Genomic DNA, 15,046 nt, shown 5'->3' on the forward strand with positions numbered 1-15,046 from the left:
AAACAATACATCATATTCATTAAAAATAAATTAGCATCAAGACTCAATGTCATATAGTCACTTGTCCATACAACATTCGAACACATACCAAGAAACATCAAATCATCACCCAGTACACAATATCATACACAAATATTGTCATCTCTCCACTTGCCCGCCTCAAACCAACTTCCACAAGCATATCCATACTCAGATCACTTGCCGCACCGATCAGTCATTCAAAGAACACATGCATCTGCATTCACGGCCTCCAGATACCCACCCTTCTGAATCCTACCTCCCTCGTGAGGACAGGGTCCATCTGGCCAGGCTGGCATGTGAGCATCATCCAACCCTCTTCAGTTATCAGAAGAGACTGGATGATTCCATTGCTGATGCGTGTCCAGGATGCAACACAGCTCCCCATACTATTAATCACATTATGGAAGACTGCATTGCACACAATCGCTTGTGCTAAAAACGCAACATACACTCACTGAGAGCTCCGTGGGAAAGCCCGGTATCTGTCATGGCCTTACTTAAGGACTCGGAGTTGTTAGGCCAGCCTGCTTAGGGAACGACAACTACTACTACCTTTGCCTGACTGAACTTTATGTAAGAATACCCACATAAGTACAACTGCAGGGGAGTTTTGTTATATATATTTTAATTTTGGAATAAAGCATTATGTAGGCTCAATGTTGTGATCATTTGACAGACGTCCTGGTATGTAAACTTATCTGTGATATGAGAAGGGTGAAGAAAATGTTCTACCTGACACTAAGAACTAGAGACGATATAGGAAGAGAGACTGGACAGCCGGCATGTTGGTTCAACGAATGGATATTTACTGGGCATCACTCAAGCACGTATATGGACCAGTGATCACTGCTTGATAACACCAGGCAACTTAACTGCTCTTCATAATATATGGTGCATTTTGAACATCTGTTATGCTATTTCCAGAAGCGGTGCTTTGTTAATAAGTAAGGCTGTATAAAAATGAAATTTTCTTGTGTATCAGCTGGGTGCATTTCTAAGCACGCAAAGATCAGGGATGAGTTGCCACACGACGCTAGATCGATTAACAAGAGCAGTGTTTACTTATTTTGCAGCGGTTTTTAAGTATGATGGAGTTTTGGTTGAAGTTAAAGATTGTTGTTCTTCTTTATATTTATAATTGTGGTTCCCATCGAGATATTATCTAGGCTTACATCCCCTATATGGATGTGGGCCAAATACATGTAAAACAAATAAAACTTGCCTAGGAAAGCAGATGATGCTCACTAGTAAAACAGCTTGTTTTCTTCACCTTAATATCCCATATTTTCCCTCTTGGTGGATCACAAGGGAGTCGGAAAATTCGCATAGAGGTTCCATCGGTTTTATTTCACCCAAATACAGCACAATGAGACCATTTAAAGGAAAAAAAAAAAACAGTAAAAGAACACATCACCATCAGTTATGCGGCTCTAACAGTTTGGTGTGTCAAAATTATATTTCGGCGATTATCTCGGTATTTACATTGACATAAAATCCATATTTAGAGATGAATCAATCAATCAATCAATCATTTCCTGTGGCACCCTCGGGGATGCATAGGGCCTCGATGAACTCACACCGCCACATCCTATCTTGTGCTAACTCCTCAAGATCTCCCCAACACTCATCTCCAGCTTCCCGTCTCATTGTCCTCACCCACGTCTCTTTTGGCCTTCCTCTACCTCTCCTACCAAGTGCCACCCACCCTGGTGTACCTCGTACTATTCCCTGTCTCCTATACACATGTCCTAGCCACTTCCATCGTGAGAATCTAACATATTCATCGATCGGCTGCACTCCCGTTATTTCTCTAATTCTACTATTTGGTATCCTTTCCCACCACTTAACTCCTAATATTCTTCTAAGTGCTTTATTTTCAAACACCAAGAATTTATTTTCCATAGTCACTGTGCTGTACCAAGACTCGTGTCCATAAATTAAGATACTCCTAACCATTACCTTATAAAGTTTGATTTTTGTATGCACAGAAAAATTGTTATTATTCCAAATATTTTTAAGCATTCCTATTGCCTGATTAGCCTTCTTTAACCTTTCCTCGAATTCAAAGTTCAAAGAACTATCCTTGGCTAAATAAGTACCTAAATATTTAAACCTATCAACTTGCTTTACAACCATACCTCCAATTACACATTCCTGGGCATTTTCCATATTCATATTTATTATTTCAGTTTTTCCACAATTAATAACCAAACCCACCTTGCGACCTTCACTCACCAAACAGTCCAACACTCTCTGCATCTCTTCTGGCCCATCACAAATCAAAACTATATCATCTGCATAATCTAAATCCAAAAGTTTCCTGTTCTCTCCCCAAAGTATACCTGCACCGGTTTCTGTTCCAACGCGTTTCATAATGTAATCAATGACCAATATAAATAGTAAAGGCGATAGAACACCACCTTGAATTACTCCGGACTTGACTTCAAACGAATCACTCAGACAACCATCAACCATCACTTTACAAAATGTGTCCTCACGCATGTTCATAATGACCCTCACAAACTCCTCTGGTATTCCATAATGTCTCATGATCTTCCCCATAGTCTCTCTCGAAACACTATCAAAAGCCTTTTCAAAATCAACAAAACAAAGACTTAACGGTACTCTCATTTCATTAACTTGCTGCATCAAATGCCTAACTATAAAGATATGGTCATTGCAACCACGTCCCTTTCTAAAACCAGCCTGTTCATCCCTCAGAATACCCTCAGCCACCGGCTCCAACCTATTTAACAACACTCTACTGAAAACTTTCAAAGCTATCGGTGACAAAGAGATTCCCCTCCAATTACCACATTCACTCAGGTCTCCCTTCTTCGGAACTTTAACAATTACACCATTCTTCCAAACTGATGGTAGTAACCCCGTCACCCATATCTTATTGAATAGCTTGGTCAAGATCATTATTAATCTATCCCCCTCCACTTTAAACTGAAATCTTCAGTAGCTGAAATTAACGAAATATACCACAGTTATTGAGACATTTTAGTGATCAACCAATCATGTACCATAGCAGACGAGATATGTGTTTAGACAAATTTGCAGTCAGTAGCATCCGGGTTGTAAGCCGTTTCAGCCAAAATGCCGCCATGTCGGCCGACTAATCAGCGAGCAGCTGAAAGTATTGGCTGTCCAGTCTCTCTTTCTATAGGGTTTCCACAAAAAACTAAGATAAACAATACTGAGCAGAAACTGAAGAGAGGTTGCCAGGGACTGAGCAGGGTGACCAGGACCTGTGCATGCTTACATGTTTCCACAGCAATTAGGCGACCAGGAACTACGCATGCAAGCATGTTGGAGCCTTTATAAGCGAAACGAAACGATCACATTGATTCATAACAAGAAACCTTCTTGGTTAAGGAAACAAGTACACTCTATTACCACTAGAGTGAAAAAATAGAAACAGACATTGACCCTTTCAGTCTTTAAAAAAGTACTTCTCCACTTTATTTTTGCTACTGGCGAAAGACTTTGCTCGACTTAAGCAGAGATATTTCGAAATGATGGCGATAGATACAGCCTTGACCAACTCATTCAGTTTAAAAGCTAGATAAAACGAGGTAGGTAGAGGACTAACTTGAAGGTTGATATGCTCAAAACAAAAGTAAATGGGCAGTAATTAATAAAGAAAAATGAAACTATCTGGGAAGTATGAGTGAAAAACATCGGCTGGCGAGGTGGGTTCGATCCCCACACACTTAAGAATGCTTTACGGAAAGATGCTCATCGATATGTCATCTTGTAAACCATCGTGACAGGAAAAGCTTAAATTCATTACCATCCACAATGCAGTAGGTCGGTGTGTGTGGTTCGGACAAGAAAAACGTCATACTCATGTGACGGCCACACATCTAGACCTGCAGCGGGGAGGTGGGTTCGAGCCCCACACCGGTGAGTTTGCTTAGCAATGTAATGTTATTACAACCTGTTGGCAATATACTCAGTACTGGCTGGCGTTCAGGCAAATAAGACAAACGTTCATCATGTATATACATTATAGAATTTGAAACAATTTGGAATCTGTAAATATTTCTAACGATTTCTTATTCAACTTAGAAAAGATGTGCAACAAGGAAGTTGTCAGTGAAGGTCATATTTAATCCCCACAGCTCGAAAAGTCTCTCCAGTTCTGAATCAAATCTTTTGAAGTTACCAAAAACATGTCATTGGATTCAAGAGGTTAAGAAGGTGGTACCTGTCCCTGCCCACGAGACCTCCAGAGTAAGCCAACGATGTGGATATTTTTATACAAGGATTTGGAGATGTCGTAACAGCCATTCCTTACCTATTTATTCTATACATTATACCTCAGTATTTACTTGTATTATTCTATGGAAACTAAGTTGATAATAAAGCGATATTGTAAACTTCTTTTTCTTCTTCTACTCCCATCTTTTGTACGGAGTCAATGTGTCTAACCAGACTTCGCCATACCAACCAGTCCGAGGATATCCTGGTTTGTTTTGCTAACTTGCTAGTTTCGTTTTGGCAGGTTAATGCGTAATATGCCAGATAAATCGCTAAAAAGTTGGTACTACTAAGCCTCCTAAGCCTCATATTATATAATTATAATACTTTCCATGAGGTTTTCTGAGAAGCCTTTGTATACAATTGTAAGGAGAATAAAGGATTCAACTTGAAACCAAATTCTTAAAATAACCTCATACCGAATAAGTCAATAGAAATGAACATCAAACATATTTTATTCATCTATGTAATATTTTAATGCTGGAGGATTTATGTTTGGAAATATTTCACCTGACCTAATAAAACTTAATCAAACAATATAGCATGAGATGGATGGATTTAGTAAAGATAATAACATTATTAAGAGCACAAATAAAAAAGGAGCGAGGTGTACATTCTGTGTTTTTTCTAAGTTATGGATCGAAAGCGTGCAATTAAAATCCTTGGAACGTAAATTTAGAGTTCTTCAAAAAGAATGAATAAAAAAAAAGTTAGATGTCAGAGAGAGAGAGAGAGAGAGAGAGAGAGAGAGAGAGAGAGAGAGAGAGAGAGAGATCCTAGATAAAAGAATCAACCAAATTAGACAATACATTAACTACAAAAAAATAAGCATAAATGGATGAGGGCAGGCCATGTCCTTCATAAATATCAGAGTAAATGACTGCCAGCCCAGAGACAGACTGAGAGGAATGAGCAGACGAGACAGAGAGCTGTAATTTGGAGTTTCACTAGGACTGGATGGAATAAGCTAACAGCAAAAAGGTAAGACATAGGTGGGAGAGCCCTTCGACTTGGCATGGACTGTCTCAGGGTGTTGTGTTTGTTGATGATGATGATGATGATGCGAACTGGCCAGAATAGCAACGTTCAGATATAACTTGTACATATATGTATATACATGCCTGAAAAATTGGAACTTGTCGGTACATCACATTGACAGGACTAATAAATGAACACAGTATATAAAAGTGTCCACACTGACTTGAAAGCCACAAGGTATCCTAGGTTGTAGTACTATTTCATTTCAGTAACGGAACACTGAAGTCTTGATCCTGCTGAGGGTTTTCCATTTTGTTTTCTGGGATCAATTGTATAATCCTGAGGGTTGTCGACGAAACACGCTACTGTAGATGGCCGTTCTTTATTAACTTCGCTGTATCTCCACACATACTGGTTGACACCAGGGATAGTGGACTTGTTCCAGATCAGGGTAAGGCTTGAAAAACACTTAAAACCACACAATGGCCATGTTGAGCCCAGTTATAAAAGGAGAATCCTATACCAGAACGTGGCTGAAGTCCACACCAAGACTTGCATTCCTGAGAGTGTTGAATTTCCAAGTAAATTACCAAGGTGAAACTGATATACTTAAATTTGAAATAATAAATAATTAAATACATAAAAATCTTCGGACTTTTTCAAAGTGATATAAAATAGCTGTCCTTTAACCACTCTAACCTCCCGTCTTTAGTGATACTGCTCAGGATAAGAACTCATCACCGTATTCCATGACTGCAAAATATATTTCAGTACCAGAATAACGTACAAGACTGCATATGTTTAGGCTGGCAAGATAATGGCACAGCTATTCTGTACCTTTTACCATATTTCACAACTTCAAAACATTACTAATACAGGTATAGTAATATCAAAATCTTTTGTTGAGTAGAAGTAAATGTATTAATCCATACTCTCCCCATAGTGGGGAGAGAGTTAAAAAAAAAAAAAAATCTCCGCTGAAGGACGGAGTGCCACCATTCAGAGACAAAAAAAAGCCTTTGTCTCCTCGGGGAAGCGCGCTGGCTTTCTCTTGAGGAACCCTGATGATAAACTTGCAAAACTGAATATTATTTGTTTTAGTTATATGGGTAAATATCACAATATATATATATATATATATATATATATATATATATATATATATATATATATATATATATATATATATATATATAAGAACACATTGGTAATATTCTTAGTCTCAAGCGTCATTTTTTTCATCATCATCATCTAATCAACTGACAAAAATACTGAAACACTGTATAGAACACATAACACCATGGGAAAGATGTACAAATATATGAGTTATTATGAATAAAGAGCAAAACTATTATATGTGTTTATTTACAACCAGTAGCCTACATACTGTTATGATTTACAACAGAAGAAAATAATGACATTTAATCAAGGACCAATTTTAGTTTACCATAGAAACAACCAAACACTAGTTTTCTTTCAATACTGCGACGGGATATTCGCTCTCTGTGGCTAACTTATGACCAACAATTATAAAGAAAAGACGGAGACATGGTCTAACTTCTGCATGAACTGGCCAGCTTTGATTCTTTGATAACGACAGGCTATGTTTGCAGTATATTCCGGCTGTCAGATTGGTAGCAGCAGCAGCAGCAGCAGCAGCAGCAGCAGCAGTAGTAGTAGTAGTAGTAGTAGTAGTAGTAGTAGTAGTAGTAGCAGTACTAGTAGTAGTAGTCGTGTTAGTAGTGGTTGCGACCCCAGACTCATCTGAAGTTCTGAACGTGAACCCAGTGGACTGCAGGCTGAAGTTGCCCTTTTCTTGCAATCCACCATCTTCTTTTAGGTGGACTGGAATTGGGTTAAAGGCAGTTTGACTAAATGGGCAGTGGAGCCACCCAATTTCATGGATGTCACCACTTAAATGCCTCCCTCACCAGCATCGTTAGGTAAATAATTATCCAAAACAAAGCTGTCCCTATGAGTCAGTTTAAGTTAGGCTAGGATGGGGTAGGTCAGGTTTGCTAGTAGGTTATTTTGTTTTACTTTCTGGATTCTTGTTTACAAATCGGCTCTGAGACGATATCGATGTTTTTTATATTTTTATTTTTTTGCTTTTAGTAAGTGGTAGTCATGAATATAAGTGACTTCTACGCCATTTCCTTCGCCAATTGTTCTTAGATGATTAATAAAAATTGGGAGGGGTCTACGTGTCGCTTAGGATAGAAAACAATGTCAAAATCGAATGAACCACACACACACAAGCACCCTCCCCTCCACATACACGTAGAAAGTAACGGGGATAGGTATGAAAGTTAAAATGAGTGTGTGGAATTGTAAGGGTTCGCCATTTTTACACTGCTTCTAGACAAAACTGCTGGAGTGTAAAAGTTGGGTTAGTTTCTGTACTTATTTTAGACAAACCTGGCTGATACTGAAAAGTAACCCGTCCTCTCCTAACAACCTAACTTATAAGGGAGGGGAGTGTTCTATCTCTCTATCTATTGCCAGACGCCTCAATCCCGTTTGGGGTGGCCACAAACAAATCGCCTCCAAGTAGCCCTGTCCCCCGCCATTTCACTGCCCTGCTCCCAACTCACACCCCCCTCTCTCATATACCTCTCCACCCCATCCCTCCATCTCATCCTCGGCCTCCCCCTCCTCCCTCCACCTGACTCACATACACTCTCTTCGTCAGTCTTTCACCCTCCATCCTCTCCACATGGCCAAACCACCTCAGGGAGTGTTATTATGGATATATAATTATCTCATTCTGGGAATTGGAGAGGGTCGCCTTCATGTGGTGGTACCAGTATAGCCGTGCTGCCCCACGGCTTGGTTATACAGAAGTCTCATCACTCTCTTCCTATCCTCCGAAGCGAGGATGGTGTGCTTCACGAGTGTATATATAGCACGCCAATAATATTTTGTATTTTAGTTAAGCAGTAATGCTGATGTCAGAAAAAAAAGGCAGATTAAATACCCTGCATTATCATTATTATTATTATTATTATTATTATTATTATTATTATTTTATTAATAATAATAATATTATTATTATTATTATATTATTATTATTATTATTATTATTATTATTATTATCATTATTATTATTATTATTATTGTTGTTGTTGTTGTTATTGTTATGCTAAGTGTTTAAGGGGGCGGTTTCCCGTCCCTAGAATGCCTAGAGTGCAGCTGGGTTCCCTTTCTAGACCGGAGCTTAGACAAACAAGAGAGGGCCAGGGCATACAAACACAGAAGAACAACCTTACACGTATTTTGACAAATTCAGTGCTGTGGAACAGGTAGACAGTCTTACACAATATATTAGGCAAAAATCAATACATAGGCTGGTATTAGTGGGCAAAGTATCGCACAGGATTCTAGATGTACAGGAGTCTAAGTCTGGTTCAGGAGGGCAAGGCACTATTTCACTGTCAGTAGTAAGGAGGCAATTCCGTGAGACTCACACTGTTCTGGTACTAAGTTTTAGACTGGGCACGGGGGGGGGGGGGAAAGTTACTGACTCTGCACAAAGAGGGGGAGTAGATTTTGACACTATGTTACAGGCACTGCTACAAGGGGTGCGTGTGTCATCCGGTGTTCGTGTACATTATACTGTCTGTATAGTCACTGTTTGGTATCACTGAGACGCCAGTTCCTTACACTCACTAGTAAGCGTTTTTTCCTTGTCTCACTGTACACTTACATTACTGTACGTTACACTCACTCTCGTGCCTCGCGTGTCGGCCTCACTGTTCACTTACGTTTCACTGTCTTTATCTCATCTCATCTCATATCATCAGCCGTTTGAATGTCCACTGCAGGACCGGCCTATCCCGACCGAAGTGGGGATGATACAGCCAATATATCTCTAGCAAGTGGCTTAGGTTATCTGGTAGAGACTGTATGTAGGGTGAGAATTGCTTGTAAGTGTAATTGTTGTGTTGGAGTGGCTTTGGATGTGTGTGTAGTCTGTGAACCAAGTGTAATCGGGCCGCACAAGCCGACTGGGTGCAAACATACTATACAGTATGCGAAACTGGTTCAGTCACAGCACCCCCTGTGTCCGCCAATGCAGTACATGGCATGAAGAACGCTCCCAAAGTTTATTTCCCTGGCGGGGCGCGAACCCTCGTTCTCCAGTGTACGAAAATGCACACTTTACCACTGTACCACAGAGGCTCCTATTCACTGTTATATCACGTGTGGGACAGAGGGAAGGGGAGGTCCAGGGCTCACAACTTTCGGCCTGGGGAGTTCCTTCGTCCCGCGGCCACGGGACCACTCTCAGGGGCATCGTCTCTCGGCTGGGGCTTGGGCTATGTGTGGTGAAGGGCCCTCTGGGGTTGGGGACTGGAGTCTGGCCCTCAGGACTAGGACCAAACAGGTGTTGAAGGCACTAACTCAGGTGCCAGGTGGAGGACGGGCGTCACCTTCATCAGGGAGGGGAGAGGCCCCACCCGGGGGTCCTGGGGACGTCCTTAGAGACACGTCGGCTGCGGTCTCCTGCTGGTGGCGTCGCCATCAGGGCTGGGCTGCGTTGTCTTTCCCTACTGGAGTCCATCAGGTGGGCGCCCTCTTCCTCCGGACGGAAGGAGAATAACCCCGGGGACAATACAGGGCCTCTCCACCAGTCCTCAGGGCTGGTGGTGGCTCAATCGGTACAGAGGTGCCTGCGGTCCTACCTGACCCAGGTTCAAATCCCCGCTGGGACAGGGAACAGTCTAAGGATTTGAATTTCCTGTAGAGCAGACTTTACCGATCTACCAGAAGACCCGCCGACATGTCGTAAAAATACCCCCACTAATACCAATACACCAGTCCTGTATGAGACAGCCCTAGCATGTATTCAATATGGACGGTGGGCGATAGCGCCGAAGTGGTGACATGTAGAGATGTATGATATGTAGGAGGACTACTGGGCCTTGGGAGCAGGCTGTGAAGCCTATGCCCAGAGTCGAGCACATAAAAAAAAAAAAAAGTGATCCTCCTCCTGGAGGTTGCCTCGGTCTTGATGGACAGAAGGGCAATCTGTGCTCCTGCCGGAGGGCAGGACTGAGTGCAGCTCACCTTCTTGCTGTGGAGTTACAGGGGGCAAGGGACTTTGGCATCTCTCCCCTGTGCGGCTACAGGCCATCGCTGGGTTCCCTTGGGCAACAGATGGAGGGCAGCTACAGGCCATCCCTTCGCTGTCAGTGTGGCTACAGGCCGTCGCTAGGGCCCAACTCCCTGGCAGGAACACAGTCAAAGCATGGCTACAGGCCGTCACCAAAGTCCAGCAAGAAGGACGACATGCAAGCAAGGAGCAGTTTTTTTTTTTTATGCGAGGAAGAACGAACCAAAGGCAATGAGCCCGCATTTATTGTTCCCTCAGGAGAAAAACAAAATACAAGAGAGAGCCAAATTCAATATCCATTCATTTTGAGATGCCTGGACACACTGCATTTGAAAGACTGGAGATTATAGGAAGCACGAAATACAAACAGAGGGAGACAGTTCCAGAGTTGACCTGTTGCATAAATGAAGGACTGGGAGTAACGGTTAACTCTTGCATTAGAGAGTTGGAAAGAAAAGGGGTGAGACTTTGCTGCTAGACGGATGCTACGTGCCCATCGTAGGGAGGGAGGAATGCATGCAGACAATTCAGAGGAACAGTGACCATTGAAGCAGCGATAGAAAAAGAGATAAAAATGCGACAGTGCAACAAAGAGACAGAGGTTGAAGGGAGTCAGTAAGAGGGGGAGAGTTAATGAGATGTAAAGCCTATGACTCCACCCTATTGAGAAGAGCTGTATGTGGGGAGGCTCGCCACACATGAGAATTGTACTCCACGCAGGGGCGGATAAAACCCCTGCATAGAGTCAACAACTGTGCTAGGGTAAAGAAGGAATGGAGTCGGCTTAGCACACCCAATTTCTTGGAAGCAGATTTTACAAGAGATGTAATATGATCTTTCCAAGATAAGTCCCGAGTAAATGAAACCCCAAGCATGTTCAACGATGATGCAGGATTAAGCTGAATACTATTAAACATTAGTGGGTATACCTGCAGATGATTTTGTCGGGTTGATAGGTGCAAAAACTGAGTCTTTGATGCATTGAAAACAATCAGATTATTTTTACCCCAGTTAGAGATACGAGCCAAGTCAGACATTAGGTGTGCCATAGCCTCATCCCTTGTTTGTTGAAGTAACTGCTGAGATGGACGTTGTGGGAATCGAATGGAAAGGTGAAGGGTGGAGTCATCAGCGTATGAGCGGATAGGGTTAGATGTACAGCTTAGAAGGTCATTGATGAATAACAGGAAGAGAATTTTTTATAGGACAGAGCCCTGAGGAACACCACTGTTAATAGATCTAGGAGAAGAACGATGGCCGTCTACAACAGCGGCTATAGAACGACCAGAAAGGAAGCTAGAGATTAAGGCACAGATAGAAGGATAGAAACCGTAAGAGGGCAGTTTGGAAATTAAAGATTTATGCCAGACTCGATTGAAACCATTTGAGATGTCAAGTGCAATGGCAAAGCTTTCGCCAAAGTCCCGAAAGGAGGATGACCAGGAGTCTGAAAGGTAGGTGAGAAGATCGCCTGTGGAGCGTCCCTGATGGAACCCATACTGATGATCAGAATGAAGGTTGTGATAGGAAAGATGCTTTAGCTACAGGCCGTCTCCTGCCTACTGGCGCAGCTACAGGCTGTCGTTGGTGTTGTGCCCTCCAAGGCAACTACAGAAGGAGAGGGGACATACTGGTCTCTCCCCAGCGCAGCTACAAGCCGTCGCTGGTTTCAGCAGGGGATGTTAGCAGCACTTGACAGAGTGGCTACAGCCGTTTCCAAATTGGCAGCCTAGCTACAGGCCGTGGCTCTTAAATCAGCGTGGCTACAGGCCGTCTCCTTTGTCTCTGAGTGGCTACAGGCCGTCTCAGGTATTGCGCGGCTACAGGCCATCTCAGATATTGCACGGCTACAGGCCGTCACTGGAGTGCTGCTTGGAACTGCTACACCAGTTCCACCGAGATCCTGTCGGTGGTCAGCTCGTCCGGGAGGTAGTGTACTTTGACTAAGGTGGTGGCAGCGGGTGAGTTCCGGGAAATATGGGCGCGTGGCCCGGGAGAACTTATATTTGTATTGCCTGAGAGCGTTCTGCGCGCCGTCCAGCCCTCTGTGTTCTCCTCGGGGTGTGGTGGCGACCTGAGCTGCCACAGCCGGCATTTTAATTATTATTATTACTATTATTATTATTATTGTTATTATTATCACTTTCTAGTAGAAAGGTGGCAGCAGCAATTCTTGATGTTTTTGTTGTTGTCACAGGTTTAACTGAAACGTGAACCCGGTGAAGCGCAAGGTGAAAGTGTCGTTCTTCAGTCTACTCTCTTCTTTTCAGGGACAGAGAAGTTATGGGACGTTTGTATAACGGGGCAGTGGAGTCACCCCGTTATATTGCTGACCCCACTTGAAGGCGTCCCTCTCCACCACCTAATGAGGACGAAATATGGAAAATCAATCCTTGTGAAAAGACTGTGGAAAAATCTTAACCTGACAAGAATGCTGTCCTTGGAGGCATCAGTGACATGAAACGAAGACTGACATGAACGAGGACTACTGTGCCATAGGAAACGGGTTATCAAGTACAAGTTATGCTAAAAAAAAAAAAAAAAAAATGCAGGATACGGGGGGGTGAGTGGGACGCAGGACCCAGAAATCCTTATCCCCATTATCAGGTGAGCGATGTTATTTTTGAGAGAGAGAGAGAGAGAGAGAGAGAGAGAGAGAGAGAGAGAGAGAGAGAGAGAGAGAGAGAGAGAGAGAGAGAGAGAGAGAGAGAGAGAGAGAGAGAGAGAGATCATTTATTAACACAAGAAACTAACGCCACCGTAGGGAATTTTATTAGTTAAAAAAATGCAACACATGATTCCCTATTGTTTCTCATTTGAATCTGATAATGTCGATGAAAGTCTTTGGTTTATGGTAAAATAATATAAAAACTAAGCATACGTATAGTGAAAGAAACAGATCTTCCCAGTGCCATCTGAAGACAATTTACAACTGGTGAAATACAATGAAAACCCCATTTCCTAATAGCGCGTGTTTCAGAGCTTACGTATTTCCCGCTATGTATTCGTTAAGCTTCGGGAAGGTAGTTATTTCTCCGTCTGTACGTATGTCTGATAAATTTCTATTATATCATTAATGGATTATTGTCGACAGTATACAAATATAACACTGAATCCCTCTCTTCTTGATGTTGAATCCACCTCTGCATTAACTTTTAAAATTTAAGATCGTTACTTGGGAACTGTGAACACTCACACACACCTCGTAACCCTCTCTCACTTTACACACACACACACACACACACACACACACACACATAGATCACCGAGAACTAAAATAACTTGTCATTAGGTTCCAGGAAGAAGATCCAGTGTGTATAGGTCAGGGTGTTTGCTGTCTTGAAGGTGTGTACAATAATGCATTACCACATTATAGCATCATTTCCTCCTCCGTCGGATCTTAGTATCGACCAAAACCTCTCCAAATGTCAGAGAATCGTGGAATTTTATTTACTGACACATTATTATTATTATTATTATTATTATTATTATTGTCCCCTCAGGGCTGCGTCATCACTTATTCTGCTGTCGGGCCCTGCTGTGGATGTCACTGATTGCATTGCGCAGTTGACCCTTGTGCGGTGTGATGCGGTGAGGATCTGTCCGTTCTCCCCTTTGGCGCTAAGATGCGAATAAATGTGTTTGAATGGATGAGTAAATGGAGAGTGAGTCGTCCTGTCTCGGCTACCTCCCTTTCCTTGGGGGAAGCAGCCTAGGTATATAGATAGATAGATAGATTATTATTGTCATGTGAAATATGGCATACCAGCGCGGGGAAAATCCTACACATCCATACCGCAAAATCCACAAAAATCCCCTTATGCCATTAATGCTAAACTTATCCGTATTAAGGTTAAAATAAGCAAAATAATTCGCCAAGGAAGAGGTGCTGCGAATGCTCCAACATGGCCTCGTAACATTTACTAGTATTTTATAGGTTAAGTAAAATGTTGGCAGAGGAGAAAAGTTACATTTTGCCGTACTCTCAGTGTCATGGGGAGGTTCGTAGTACCTATCCCTTAGCGATTTATTTTGCACTGGACCACTTGGCAGTAGTCTCGTCGGTTGAGTACGCTCCCTAACACCTATTCCAAAGTGAATTATTTTGTTTATTACACCTTACTGTCCTCTCTTTGTTATTAAAATATTTTTAAAATCGCCATACTCTACCTATATAAATATCATACAAAAATATATTAATCAACCACACCCAAAAATAAATAGCTAAGTCGCGTCCAGACGTGTGCTGGAACAATTGCTGGCTTTTTTTTTTTTTTTTTTTTTTTTGCCCATCGACCATTGTGGCAGGAGCCCCTGGTCATTAAGGCAATACATATATATGTATATACATTGATACATATATACTGTACATATATATACGAACATATATATATATATATATATATATATATATATATATATATATATATATATATATACATACACACATCCATGCATATGAACATACACACTTTCATGCACACGTATTATATATATATATATATATATATATAGATAGATAGATAGATAGATAGATAGATAGATATAGATATATGTAATAATAATTTTTATTTTATTATTTTTTGTAGTTTTATTTTTATTAAGATTTTTTTAATTTTTTATATATTTTTAAACCTTATATTACTTATAAACTAAAATGCC

This window comes from Coenobita brevimanus, chromosome 44, assembly GCF_032717465.1.
Source record: "Coenobita brevimanus isolate Jiangsu-jjx chromosome 44, ASM3271746v2, whole genome shotgun sequence".
Taxonomy (NCBI): domain Eukaryota; kingdom Metazoa; phylum Arthropoda; class Malacostraca; order Decapoda; family Coenobitidae; genus Coenobita; species Coenobita brevimanus.